Raw genomic sequence first — 14,562 nt, 5'->3', positions numbered from 1 at the left:
AGGGTTAACAAAGTTTGTAAAATCAGTTTTGAATACCTTGAGGGGTGTAGTTTCTTAGATGGGGTCACTTTTATGGAGTTTCTACTCTAGGGGTGCATCAGGGGGCTTCAAATGGGACATGGTGTAAATAAACCAGTCCATAAAAATCAGCCTTCCAAAAACCAAACGGCGCACCTTTCACTCTACGCCCCGCTGTGTGGCCGTACAGTAGTTCACGGCCACATATTGGGTGTTTCTGTAAACAGCAGTCAGGGCAATAAAGATACAGTCTTGTTTGGCTGTTAACCCTTGCTTTGTTAGTGGAAAAAATGGGTTAAAATGAAAAATTAGACAAAAAAAATGAAATTCTCAAATTTCCTCCCCATTTGCCAATAACTCTTGTGCAACACCTAAAGGGTTAACAATGTATGCAAAATCAGTTTTGAATACCTTGAGGGTGTAGTTTCTTAGATGGGGTCATTTTTGGGTGGTTTCTATTATGTAAGCCTCGCAAAGTGACTTCAGACCTGAACTGGTCCCTAAAAATTGAGTTTTTGTAAATTTCGGAAAAATTTCAAGATTTGCTTCTAAACTTCTAAGCCTTATAACATCCCCAAAAAATAAAATATCATTCCCAAAATAATTCAAGCATGAAGTAGACATATGGGGAATGTAAAGTCATCACAATTTTTTGGGGTATTACTATGTATTACAGAAGTAGATAAACTGAAACTTTTAAATTTGCTAATTTTTCCAAATTCTTGGTAAATTAGGTATTTTTTTGTGCAAAAAAAATAATTTTTTTGACTTCATTTTACCAGTGTCATGAAGTACAATATGTGACGAAAAAACAATCTCAGAATGGCCTGGATAAGTCAAAGCGTTTTAAAGTTATTAGCACTTAAAGTGACACTGGTCAGATTTCCAAAAAATGGCCTGGTCCTTAAGGTGAAAATGAGCCCGGTCCTGAAGGGGTTAAAGGGAAAGCGCACACACATACATATCAACAAGTTGCCACAAGCAACCAGCATGCGCGGCGAAAGTGTCACGGCACACACCAAAGGCCCGTGACATCACCACTCTGCATTCCTAACACTGGGACCCAATCGGCGGCACAGCTACAGGTTATTAACCAATGAGGACACAAGAGGGCGCTGAGATATTAGGTCCAAATAAATAGCATATACAGGTGAAACTCGAAATATTTGAATATCATGCAAAGTTGATTTATTTCAGTAATGCAATCTCAGGTAGCCTTTGCTCAGGGGGTATGGATTAATTAGCTGACTAGAGTGTGACACTTTGAGCCTAGAATATTGAACCTTTTCACAATATTCTAATTTTAAGTTGCATTACTGAAATAAATAAACTTTTGCACGATATTCTAATTTCTCGAGTTTCACCTATATATAGGAGCTAGTTTAAAGTGGCAACCAGCTAAAATTATATGAAGTAGCAAATGACAATTGGTAATACAGACTGATATGCCAGCACCTAGACCCAATGCCGTTTCGCGTTACAGTACGGTAGCACCTTCTGATTGCTTCCTCTAAATGACACCTACATTTTTGTATTTTTACAACTGAATGGAAAAAGTGGCATGAAAATTTAGAATATCTTCTGCCCTATGATGAATAATTCTGTATATCTGGAGGCCTGAACGTGTCTGGAGGGACAAAAGATTTTTCATACTTTTTAAGGATACCGCCACACAAGGCAGATTTTATTTTGCAGCGCAAGGACGAAATTGGCTAAAATCTCATCCAGTTCTCTGGTACTTGGAAAATGCAATGGATTTCCCGCACACAATTTCATGGCAGACAATCCACAGTGTATCCGTCCCATGTGGATGTAACCTAACCCATGTCTCCATGATCTCTTCCTGTACGCTGACAGTGTGTACACATTGGGGGTGCAGGTTTATTTTTTTAAGTTGTCCAAAAATCTACATTTCAACCAAAATCAATTTAGACAGGTAACATAGTAACATAGTACATAAGGCCGAAAAAAGACATCTGTCCATCCAGTTCGGCCTGTTATCCTGCAAGTTGATCCAGAGGAAGGCCAAAAACCCTGTGAGGTAGAAGCCAATTTTCTCCACTTTAGGGGAATAAAAAATTCCTTCCCGACTCCAATCAGGCAATCAGAATAACTCCCTGGATCAACGACACCTCTCCAGTAGCTATAGCCTGTAATATTATTACACACAGAAATACATCCAGGCCCCTCTTGAACTCCTTTATTGTACTCACCATCACCACCTCCTCAGGCAGAGAGCTCCATAGTCTCACTGCTCTTACCGTAAAGAATCCTCTTCTATGTTTGTGTACAAACCTTCTTTCCTCCAGACGCAGAGGATGTCCCCTCGTCACAGTCACAGTCCTGGGGATAAATAGCTGATGGGATAGATCTCTGTACTGACCCCTGATATATTTATACATATTAATTAGATCTCCCCTCAGTCGTCTTTTTTCTAAAGTGAATAACCCTAATTTTGATAATCTTTCAGGGTACTGTAGTTGCCCCATTCCAGTTATTACTTTAGTTGCCCTCCTCTGAACCCTCTCCAGCTCTGCTATGTCTGCCTTGCTTACAGGAGCCCAGAACTGTACACAGTACTCCATGTGTGGTCTGACTAGCGATTTGTAAAGTGTTAGGACTATGTTCTCATCACGGGCATCTATGCCCCTTCTGATGCAACCCATTATCTTGTTGGCCTTGGCAGCAGCTGCCTGACACTGGTTTTTGCAGCTTAGTTTGCTGTTTATTAAAATTCCTAGATCCTTTTCCATGTCAATGTTACCCAGTGTTTTACCATTTAGTATGTACGGGTGACTTGCATTATTCCTTCCCATGTGCATAACTTTACATTTGTCAGTGTTAAACCTCATCTGCCACTTATCTGCCCAAGCCTCCAATCTATCCAGATCCCTCTGTAGTAGTATACTGTCCTCATCAGTGTAAATTACTTTACACAGTTTAGTGTCATCTGCGAAAATTGATACTTTACTATGCAAGCCTTCTACAAGATCATTAATAAATATATTGAAGAGAATAGGGCCCAATACTGACCCCTGAGGTACCCCACTAGTGACAGTGACCCAATCTGAGTGTGTACCGTTAATAACCACCCTCTGTTTTCTATCACTCAGCCAGTTACTTACCCACATACAGATGTTTTCTCCCAGTCCGAGCATTCTCATTTTATATACTAACCTTTTATGTGGTACAGTGTCAAATGCTTTGGAGAAGTCCAGATATACGACATCCATTGATTCGCCGCTGTCAAGTCTAGAACTTACCTCCTTATAGAAACTGATTAAATTAGTCTGACATGACCGATCCCTCACGAAGCCATGCTGATATGGCGTTATTTGCTTATTTCCGTTGAGATGCTCTAATATAGCATCTCTCAGAAAACCTTCAAACAGTTTACCCACAACAGATGTTAAACTTACCGGCCTATAGTTTCCAGGCTCTGTTTTTGGCCCCTTTTTGAATATTGGCACCACATATGCCACGCGCCAATCCTGTGGGACATTCCCTGTCATTATAGAGTATGCAAATATCAGAAATAAGGGTCTGGCTATGACATTACTTAATTCCTTTAGGATACGGGGGTGTATGTCATCCGGTCCTGGCGATTTGTCTATTTTAATCTTTTTAAGTCGCTGATGTACTTCTTCCTGGGTCAGACAGGACACTTTTAATGGGGAATTTATTTTTACATTCTGCATGTCATCTGACAGTTTATTTTCCTCAGTGAATACATTGGAGAAAAAAATATTTAACAGCTTTGCTTTCTCCTCGTCGCTCTCTGCGACTCCCCCCTCATTACTCTTTAAAGGGCCAACACCTTCAGATTTATACTTTTTACATTTATATAATTGAAGAACATTTTAGGGTTAGTTTTACTTTTAGGTGTATTTCATAATAAAGATCTAGTCCATTGTAAATATCAGCCCACCCCCATGTAACCCCACAGTTATTCCATGACCACATACACACATGATGGTTTTCTACCTCCCTTTCAAATATCATCTCAATAAGTTTCTGTTTTTCAGATGACATTTATTGATGGTGATTTTAGTATAAGAATTATCTGCTACAAGTTTAAAGCTTGTAAAAAAAATAAAAATAAAAAATGTCTCCATTCTTTGGTCAGCGGTGATGTTCTTCATTCAGCTCCTCAGGGACCAGGGAAGAACATGGGGCCCAGCAAAGTTTTACATAGCCCTCAAGGGATGATGTGAACATGCAGTGTCTTCTCTCCACCAGGGGAGGAATGTGAACAAGTGGGTGCTCTTGTTGAGGGATGGTGATGATCTCTTCTCTATGAAGGAGAACTCATTGTCATCACACCGGGTGCTGTGAAATATTTTCTCCTTCTCTGGACATTAGGTGACAAGTCCTCTCGCCTCCAGGGACATGAAATCCTAATATCTGGGTGTTCTTATGCGATTGCTGAATCTACCCTATGATGTCTCTCCATATTATTACTGGTGGTGACACAGTCTTCTTCTCCCTGGTCGTGCCTGATGTTTCTGCTTCTTCTGATGTTATTCGTCAGCCAACTCTCACGTGGAAATTAATTATATCAGCAGCTCAGTGGTGGTAATCTTCCCAGTTATATTGACTCTCAACCTCCAGTCCTTCGATGACAAACTCCTAGAAGGGGATGACAAATATATAAGCCTAAAATTACAAGAGAACCTTGTCACTACACATATCATCCTCTCTAAGAGGCTGCTACACATCTACAACATTGGACTGAAATTGAAGTGAGCTATATGTAAGAGCCCTGGTGCCAATGAGTAATACAGAAGGAAAAAATGATCTGGCATGGTCCCTGCCATTAACTGGGTATGTGCCTAAAGTCTCACTCCATGTGGCTTCAGCTACATACCAAACTCTTGTTCTCTGAAACTCCTAGTGTCATGTGAGTTATGCATTACAAAAAGCAATGTAGAGCACTGCAGGATACAGCACAAATAGACGAATGCTAAAGGGACAGTGTCTGCAATAAAAATGGAAAGCAGCAGGCACATTTATCATGCAGAACATAACCAGACATTACCCACCACTGACAATTCACAGTTCAACAATACAAGCCATACAAAGGGCGAGAAGCTCTACCTTTTGACAGTCCTCATCAAAGCACCCCCTTACAAGGTTATGTCCAGTCCTTGTCACATCCACCACAGGGATCAGGTCTTGTTCGGTCACCAGAGTTGCAGCATCAACCATGTGGCTGTTCTTACGGCCCTTCTCATCAACTTGAACAAAGTTGCTTGTCCTCAGGCCTAGGTCTACAGTCTAGGTCTTGACTGTCCTGGTTTTGTGCTCAGATGGAGGTGCGCTTATTGGTGTCCCTGGCGAATGGCAGTATTCGGATGATGTCCCGACTCTACTTGGTTCCTCTGCCTAAGACAACAGGGTGAATACGGTTGCTCCGAAGTAGTTTGGTCTGTGGTGAATAAAGGAAAGCAGAATTTAGGGCCAGTGAAATACAGGGTCTTATGCAAGGGAGGGGGGGACTATAATTTGAGATTTAGCATCTATATATCTATCTAATCATTCTGTCTATCTATCCTTCTATCCTTCTCTCAATTATGAATCCAAACATTAATTCATCCTCTCATCGATACATCCACCCAACCTTCGATCCATCCACCTATTAATCTTTCTATTTAAATATTCATCCATCAATCCATCCTTCCAACCACCTACCATCCACCCTTCCATCCATACATCCAGCCAAGCAAATATCAACTATCCATCCATTTATCATCCATCAATTTATTTACCATCCAATGATCCATCCATCCAACCAGCCAGCCATCCTCCATTTCACCCATCCAATCATGCATCCATTTACCTTGTTCCTAGAACGGCAGCATTTAGTTGATGTTCCGGCTCCTCCTGACTCCTCTGCCTCAGAGGACAGAGGGTGAACACGGTTTTTCCGCAGAAGTAGTGTGATCTGTGGTGGAGAGAGGAAAACAGAATTTATATGGAAGGGATAGGCTACATGGTTAAAACAGCCCCCATGACTATGTAGGGGCAAGCTCCTCTTAAAGGCCATAAAAACAGCCCTCTTTGCCTATCTAGGAGCTTCACTGAGGAAAACTCTGCATCTGCACAGACTCCCTGAGCCTCTCTCATCCCAAGACTGGATAGAGCCCTCCAGTACATGTCCATAGCTCAATATACTGGTAAGAACTCATTACCAGCATTTACGGTCAGCTGTAAAATGACTATAATTACCACCAAAATAATCTAGACAAGAACCTCCGGCCTTAAAACAATCACAGACACATTCATTTATTTTTCACTGAGACAGGAAAAAAGTTGCATATTTTTATGGACTGTCTAGAAATTTCTGAATTGTTGGCAACCCTGATCCCTTCTCTGTCCTTATCTCTATAATGAGTACAGGAAGGATACATCTACCCTCCTACCGATCCCCTATTCATCCAACCAACCCTATATTCATCCATTTGTCCATCCATCAGTCTTTTAATCAAAATATCCATGTATAAATCCATCCATACATCCAACCAAGCAGAAACCAATCATCCATCTGTCCATATATCCGTTTATCTATCATCTGATGATCCACCCAGCCAATCATCCATCCATTTACCTTGTTCCAAAAACAGCAGCCTTCAGCTCTCCTTGACTCCTCTCCTTGTGTCTCAGAGGACACAAGGTAAATACGGGCACGCCGAGGTAGTTTGGTCTGTGGTGGAAAACAGAATTTAGTGTCAGTGAAATACAGGGACATATGCAAGGGGGACTATATCTATCTATCTATCTATCTATCTATCTATCTATCTATCTATCTATCTCCAGTATATCTATCTATCTATCTATCTATCTATCTCTCTATCTGCAGTATATCTATCTATCTATTATCTATCTGTTGATCCATCCTCCATCCATTTATCCACACACCCAATCAGCCATCAACCATCCACCCATTCATCTTTTCCAACTATCCATACATACATCCAATTAAGCAAAATCCAACCAACTAACATCCACCCATCCATTTATCTACCATCCAATGATCTATCTATCCATCCAACCAACTGTCCTCCAATTCATTCATTCATATCATGCATCCATTTACCTTTCGGCGGCATTCAGACAAGGTCCTGGCTTGCCCTAACTCCTCTGCCTCGATGAACCGAGGGTGAAGCTGGGCGCGCCGATTTAGATTGTTCTGTAGTGGAAAAAAGAAAACAGAATTTAGGGTCAATGAAATACAATGATGCATGGAAGGGGGAGGGGTACATGGTTAAAAGAGCCCGTTTGCATATGTAGGAGTTAGATTTACTCAGAAAAGTCAATATCTTCAGCGCTTCATTTAAAGATAGGGCAGAGCATGCCTGATCATAGTGAGAACTGTGTGGCCATACAGTTATAGCTGCACAGTCCTCTCTATCCTCTCTCTGCTCTCATCTCTATCTTCAGTGCAGGAGGAATCAGGAGGGTTCAGCAAAAACATTGGTAAAACCTAAAGTGTATGGGTCCCTAGGAGGTTTAGGTCACAGGAGGGAGGGTGGTGGTGAGAAGTAGGGGGCTGTGCGACTTTTTTCTAGGTGATCTATCTGGTATTTTGTATGTGTTAGGGTTAGAGTTAGGCTTTTTCTGGTGGTGGGCATGGATGCTAGGGGTAGTTTGGGAGCAGGACTGGATTCACCTAGGAGCCCATAGATTCTATGCCCAACCTAGAACAACATTGGAGCCGACACAGGTAAGTGACCATTGCACCCAGATATGTAGCATTAAGAGGACTCGTCATGTCCCCTCCATTATGTGTGTATGCTCATGAGTCCTCGCTATGTCTTCTGGTCCTGGACTCCACAGGGTTTAGTATGGACATATAAATGAGTGATCTGCAGTCAGTAGGAGCAAAACTATTCATGTATTACTGCACTTAATAGGACCTGGAGGTGACACGTTCCCTTGGTTTTCCACTGTCCTCCACTGGGAAGCTTGCTAGACAACCAGAGGTTCTTACATTAAAGGAGTATTCCCATCTCGGGCACTGGGGACACGCACCTATACTTAGAATAGAGATTGCATGCATGGCCGCCCTCCATATATTCCTATGGGAGCATCGAAAACAGTGGAGCAACACGCTGGGCTATTTTCAGAAGTCCTATTGAAATGAATGGGAAGTGCACCGCACAAGCTCGGCTACTACTTCATTCACGTCTCTGACGGAAATAGCTCACCTCTGGGATCCGCACCTCTCAGGCACTGAGCGGCATAACCTAGCGATATGCCCCCAATGTCCGAGATGGAAATACCCCTTTAACCCTTTCTTTGCAAAAGACTACAATGGATGCTGCCTTTCAATACCCTAGACCACCAGGTATATTGACATTAGGAAAGGTCATCAATTTCCGACCTCTGGGGGTCCAACTTCCCTACCGATCAGCTGTTTAAAAAAGTCGCTGCAACATTCATCGGTCACATGGCCACTATCAAGTGAATGAATCTGGGCGGCAATACCAAGCACAACCAACTGTGTAATAGATGGCGCTGTGCTGGGTAAGAGGAGGAAACAGCCTCCTGAAGCAACTGATCTGCAGGTTGTCAGGTGTCGGACCCCCAATGTTCAGATATTGATGACCTATCCAGAGGAATTGGCATCAATATCAATTTTTTATTTTATTTTACTCACATATTCCCACAGCACTTTATAGACATTTTCATCAATTTTTGTCCTCAGTGGTACCCACAGTCCCCTATCAGGAAACCCACACAAACACAGGGGGAACATACAAACTCCATGCAGATGTTGTCCATGGTCAGATTTGCACCCAGGGCCCCAGCGCTGCGAGGCACCAGCGCTAACCTCTGCTAGCACCGGGCTCCTGGCTTTGTCTACAACCAGAGAATCTCTAGCTGTCATAAAACTACAACTCCCAGCATGCTCCTACGGTTGGAGAGGACCGCAGGTAATAATCCAGAATAATCCTAATCAATCAGTAAATAAAATCCAGTTACAAGGAATCAGTCAAAGCAGAGCATTATGGGTAACATCAGGCTCCAAGAGCGATGACATCACGGTTAGAACTCTGGTAAATGGGCAATGACTGTTACCATGGTAACCAGGTGACAGACGGTGGAGAAAAACTGAACTGTGGAAATCAAGCAAACAGACTTCATATTTTCTTATCATTTTACCCTTTTTGACTCCTCTGGCAGACTTACAATTTGCGGATGGTAAATTTGGGAGAAATAGGCCCCCGAACAGAGCAGGACCGCCGGTTTAGCCCCGCCCATTTTAGCCCAGCGCAGCCTGAATATGCAGGGACTGTCTCTGCAAGTTCAGGACTGCGGGTCACTATGCTCTGGGTGCAGGGAGAGGGGTCTGGGGGCAAATACAACATCTGGAAATCGTATTCCTGTCCCTGGACACACAGTTCTGTGGACCATCTACAATCCTCCTCAGTTCTCTCCTCGCTCTACATTACAATACAGGACTGTATTAATCTCTGGAAATCTCAGCAGTAATAATATAATAATCCTAATACCAGGAAATAAAACCTACTTACAAGAAATCTCTCCATATGACGTCAGCAAAAAACAACAGCAAAGTCTCCAAATTCCACTCTCCTTCTCTCCTATACAACCCTCAGAGCATTCTGGGTGACACCCGGCTTTATATAGCAGCGATGACATCACAGTAGTGTTTATGACATCATGGAACAGGGTTTCCATGGTAACCAGGTGCTTTTCTGGGTGGGGCCTAATAACACCTGCCAGATTCTTATATGTTATTACCATCTGGAACCACACACATGAATATCTAATAAAATAGTGACGCTTTATTGAGGTGGAAACGACAATAGCGCTCAGTAAAGAGCCAGGGGCGTGATCAGGAACACATGACACAGGCTCGCTGTATGATCGGTTATTGGCCACAGTCAGGCATCGTTATCACTTCCCAGGGCTAGCACAACAAGTACCAGCAATCCCAGCCAGCCATATTTGAAGTATCTGTGTATATGGAATGTCCAAAGAGGAGGGGGGGGGTTGTCCCTCAAAGGGAGAATGGTGCAACCGCACCTCTCACCAATGTACTGCTCAAAAGCGAAATATATGAAAATAAAGGGGCAGTGACGTTCTAAAATGTACAATTTTTAATGCTACGAATAAAATAAATATATATAACCCCCTACAAACATGAACATAGACAGACACAAATAGGACCCTAGGTACACGTAGACCGCTGGGAGGCGGGTCACGGTAGATGGGGCCCTGCGAGCAGATCCTTATTTCAATTGTTTGGACCCCAAGGATCAAGGGGAACCACACCTGGTGGTAAAAAAGTAATAAACGAAAATGTCCTGTGTCACATATAGAGGACACGGACAATGCCTTGTGTGGGTAAGAAAAAAGGGTGGATCTTACCGGTACAAAGTAATAGGCGGCGTTTATTCACCAGGCTCAGGAGGTAACCGGGAATGTTGTTCCTTTCCCAGCGCGTGGAATTGGTGTCCTTTACAGAGGGGTCTCTGTGAGATAGGTCATGCGTTTTGAAGGGCTTCAGGGAGATGAGCTGTCCCTGTTGCACCCTGCTTGACCTACTAAGACCCTAATGCCCTAACACGGGATCCGTGCCCCGCAAGGGGTGGTCCCGTCCGGAACCTTGCCCTGGTTTAAGGTCCCTATAAGACCCTGCCGGGGTAATAAGGAGTACACCTAATGTAGTGAAAAATAGATAAACCGTGGGTACAAAAAATGAGTATGTTCACCTGTCCCTACGCGTTTCTTCAATAGAACATACTTGCAGAATAGTGATAGTAAACCCCTTGAATCGTCAGGGGACGGGGGTTAGCGTAAGTGGTTACTGCCCTCAGTTGCACAGTTTAGACCATAAGTTACTGGGCAAGACGAAAGGGGCAGACTCAATTATGCCACTAATAATACATAATATATTAACACTAAAGCCGACCTCAGCCGCAGTAAATAAATAAAGTAATATAAAGCGGTTGGGAGGGAAGCGCAGACTAACTCTGGCCGCTCAATAATGTATGGCGCGGTTGCTGACTACCTAGAAAGCGTATGGCAAGATCCAGGTGTACCTGTAAAACACAAGAGAAAATAGAGGAACGCCCTATAGACAGGTGTCTAATAACAGTAAAATAATCAAGTCACACCTGCTATCCCCCTAGTGCAAGGGAAGGCCAGCAAGTGATGCACCATTATGCATATAGAGACTCAAATAGTGCATAGTGTATTTACTTACATACAGCCTGGGGTGCGCGTGGCAACCATCCGGCTGGACCGGCGTCAGGTAGTTTGTGTGAGGCCGGTGGTGTGGCGTCTGGCAGCGCTGTATGGCGCGCTGGTTCAGTTTTAAAATGAAGGGGGGCGGAGTATAATCCGCGCATGCGCAGGACGTTTGCCGCGATGTGATGAAAAGGCATTGCGTGTTGCGGCGCACGTCACGTGAGCGCGCGTCATTGGTCATGTGAGCGCTGGGTCTGTCCCCTTAGTGCCCGTGTCCGCCGGCAATTACACCCACAGGGTGCACAGCAAGCGGACACGCAGGATGGGCGGACGCAGCGGTTCACTTGGAGATGCTAAGTGGATGGAGCTGGGCAAACTATCAGTGTCAGGCTACTACATACCACTTGCATAGAAAGTGAAAGTGGGGGGGTCATGGTCACAGACTCTCCACTGAAGGACAACGAAATGGACATTCAGGGGCAGGGATAACAACAGTTCTAGAGGTTGGACCGCAAAAAGATAATAAATAAATAGTAGGCATGCTCCCAGCCCACAAGAGGAAAAGTAAAAAGCAATAATAAATAAATCAATTTGTTGTTTAAATCGTCCTATGTCCAATTACACCCACAGGGTGCACAGCAAGCGGACACGCAGGATGGGCGGACGCAGCGGTTCACTTGGAGATGCTAAGTGGATGGAGCTGGGCAAACTATCAGTGTCAGGCTACTACATACCACTTGCATAGAAAGTGAAAGTGGGGGGTCATGGTCACAGACTCTCCACTGAAGGACAACGAAATGGACATTCAGGGGCAGGGATAACAACAGTTCTAGAGGTTGGACCGCAAAAAGATAATAAATAAATAGTAGGCATGCTCCCAGCCCACAAGAGGAAAAGTAAAAAGCAATAATAAATAAATCAATTTGTTGTTTAAATATGACATGTTCGGTTGTGCGTAATACAGCTATACAAGGGGATTTAAAAGAGATGAACGGGGACTACCGTTAGATGGCATGGTAGCATACACTCACCCCACAGATCCAGCTGATGATGCTGGTCAGGGGATAAGGGAAGGCGTGCCCACCAAAGGCCCCTCAAAGAAAACACCCAAACTGTAATTGGTCATTGAGGCCATGGGGGTTGGTGGTTTTTAATTTAAAAATCCACCAGCACTCGCGTTGGAGTATACGCTTATCCCAGTCTCCTCCACGTTGAGGTTTCTGCACATGTTCGATGCCCATGAAGGACACAGCCGAGATACGGCCACCGTGGTCACTGTGGACATGTCTCGCCACCGGGGTGTCTCTATCGTTGCGGATGTCCCCGATGTGCTCCCCCATCCGCTTGCGTAGTTCCCTGCAGGTCTTGCCCACATACCGCTTGCCGCATTCACAGGTCAGAAGGTAAATGACACCCGTGGTGCGGCAATTAATAAAGTCGCGTATGTGGTAGGCATGACCAGCAGGGTCCACCGCAAAAGATTTGCCCTGGGTAATGTGACTACAGAAACTGCAGTGTCCAGATCTGTAACAGCCCTTAACTGGGCTGTCCAGCCACGTGCGTGGTTTTTCTGGTGGACTGTAGTGGCTGTTAACCAACCTGTCCCTAAGATTAGTCCCTCTCCTGAAGGTCACAGAGGGTTGGGGGCTTAAAACTGCAGCGAGATCAGGGTCCATGAGGAGAGTCTCCCAGTTGCGACCTAAGATCTCCCTTATTCTGGTGGCTGCGGAATCAAAAGTCCCTATAACCCGTATCTTTCTCTGTGTATCAGTTTCTAGGTTCTTGGTGGGATGTAGAAGGGTGGTACGCGTCTCGGCCTGTGCCCTTTGATAGGCTTTTTTAAGTGACCTATCAGGGTAACCCCGTTCATGGAAACGCCTTCTCAGGTCATCTGCCTGGCGCTTAAACTCCCCCTTTTCGGAGCAGTTACGTTTAAGTCTTAAATATTGCCCAACCGGTATGCCCCGTTTGAGCGGGGTAGGGTGGCAGCTATCCCACCTGGACGTGGATTTGCGGTAGATGGTGGTCTGTAAACCACCACTGCCGCCCCTGGATATAGAGATGTCCAAGAATGGAAGGTGATCCCGCACAATAACGGAGGTGAACCTCAGGTTAAGGCTGTTGTGGTTAAGTTCGTCGACGAACCCGGTAAAGGCGTCCTCTGGTCCGCTCCACTAGATGAATATGTCATCTATGTAGCGGGACCAGAGGACGACATGCTCCGAGTACCGACTTGGTGTTTCACCAAAGACCACAGTCTCTTCCCACCAGCCCAGGAGCAGATTCGCATAGGATGGTGCACACGAACTGCCCATTTCGGTGCCCCTGAGCTGGTGGTAAACGCGGCCATCAAATAGAAAGAAATTACTACAGAGGACAAAGTTCAGTAGGTTCAAAACCAAGTTGTTGTGTGCGATGAACTGTTGGCCCCTTGCTCTCAGAAAATGTGCAGCTGCCTCAAGCCCCCTATCGTGCTGAATGGACGAATATAGAGCCTCCACGTCGATTGATGCCAAAAACCAGTGTGGGTCCATATCTATATTCTCCAATTTCGTAAGCAGATCCCCTGTGTCCTTCACATACGAGGGTAACGATTGCACAAAGGGGCAGAGGATGTGGTCCACATAGATACCCACGTTCTGTGAAAGGTTCCCCACTCCTGAGACAATCGGACGCCCTCTAATGGGCGTGGTCTGCTTATGGACTTTTGGCAAACAATAAAATGTTGCCGTTACTGGGTGGAGAGGGTAGAGGAACTCAAATTCGTCACCACTAATAAGTTTGTCCAACTTCGCTTTTGTCAGTATTTCCAGCAGCTCTTTTTGAAATCTGGGGGTAGGGTTACAGGGCAGAATTTCATATCCCTGGTCATCCCGAAGGATCTCCAGGCACATGTCCCTGTAGCTCGGTGTGTTCATAACTACCACATTACCCCCTTTATCTGAGGGTTTGATTGTTATTTGTTTATCCTTTTCCAAGACTTGTAGCGCGCACCTCTCTTCCCTACTACAATTAAACCTCATGGAAGTAGAGTCCATGACGGCTAGTTCAGAGAGAGTATGCTTTAGGAAGACATCGATGCACGAAATTTCCCCTATTGGTGGCATTTTAAGACTTCTATTTTTCAGGCCCGTAAAGGGACCTATGCCCTCGGGGTTGCTGGGCATACTGTCCAGGTTGTAAAGAAAACGAACATCACCAAGGATCTCCCCCGGAATCCCCAGCTCGCGACTTTCTTTTTTGTCCCTAAGCTGAAAATGCTTATGCCACTTAAGCTTGCGGGCAAAGAGGTGGAGATCCTTGGTCCAGCGAAATAGGTCAATCTTG

The 14,562-nt window shown here is 44.5% G+C and overlaps 1 long non-coding RNA gene across 1 annotated transcript; it reads right to left on the bottom strand.

The window, feature by feature from the left end:
* Positions 1-4,471: 4,471 nt before the first annotated feature.
* On the bottom strand, positions 4,472-5,950 carry LOC120983768. The gene is made up of 3 exons (XR_005775208.1): positions 5,858-5,950; positions 5,116-5,446; positions 4,472-4,647 (listed from the first exon to the last, which is right to left on the bottom strand). It is a non-coding gene; the product is annotated as an uncharacterized LOC120983768 (long non-coding RNA).
* Between the last annotated feature and the right edge of the window lie 8,612 nt (positions 5,951-14,562).

This window comes from Bufo bufo, unplaced genomic scaffold (genome assembly GCF_905171765.1).
Source record: "Bufo bufo unplaced genomic scaffold, aBufBuf1.1, whole genome shotgun sequence".
NCBI lineage: Eukaryota > Metazoa > Chordata > Amphibia > Anura > Bufonidae > Bufo > Bufo bufo.
This window is presented reverse-complemented; position numbering and strand designations above follow the sequence as displayed.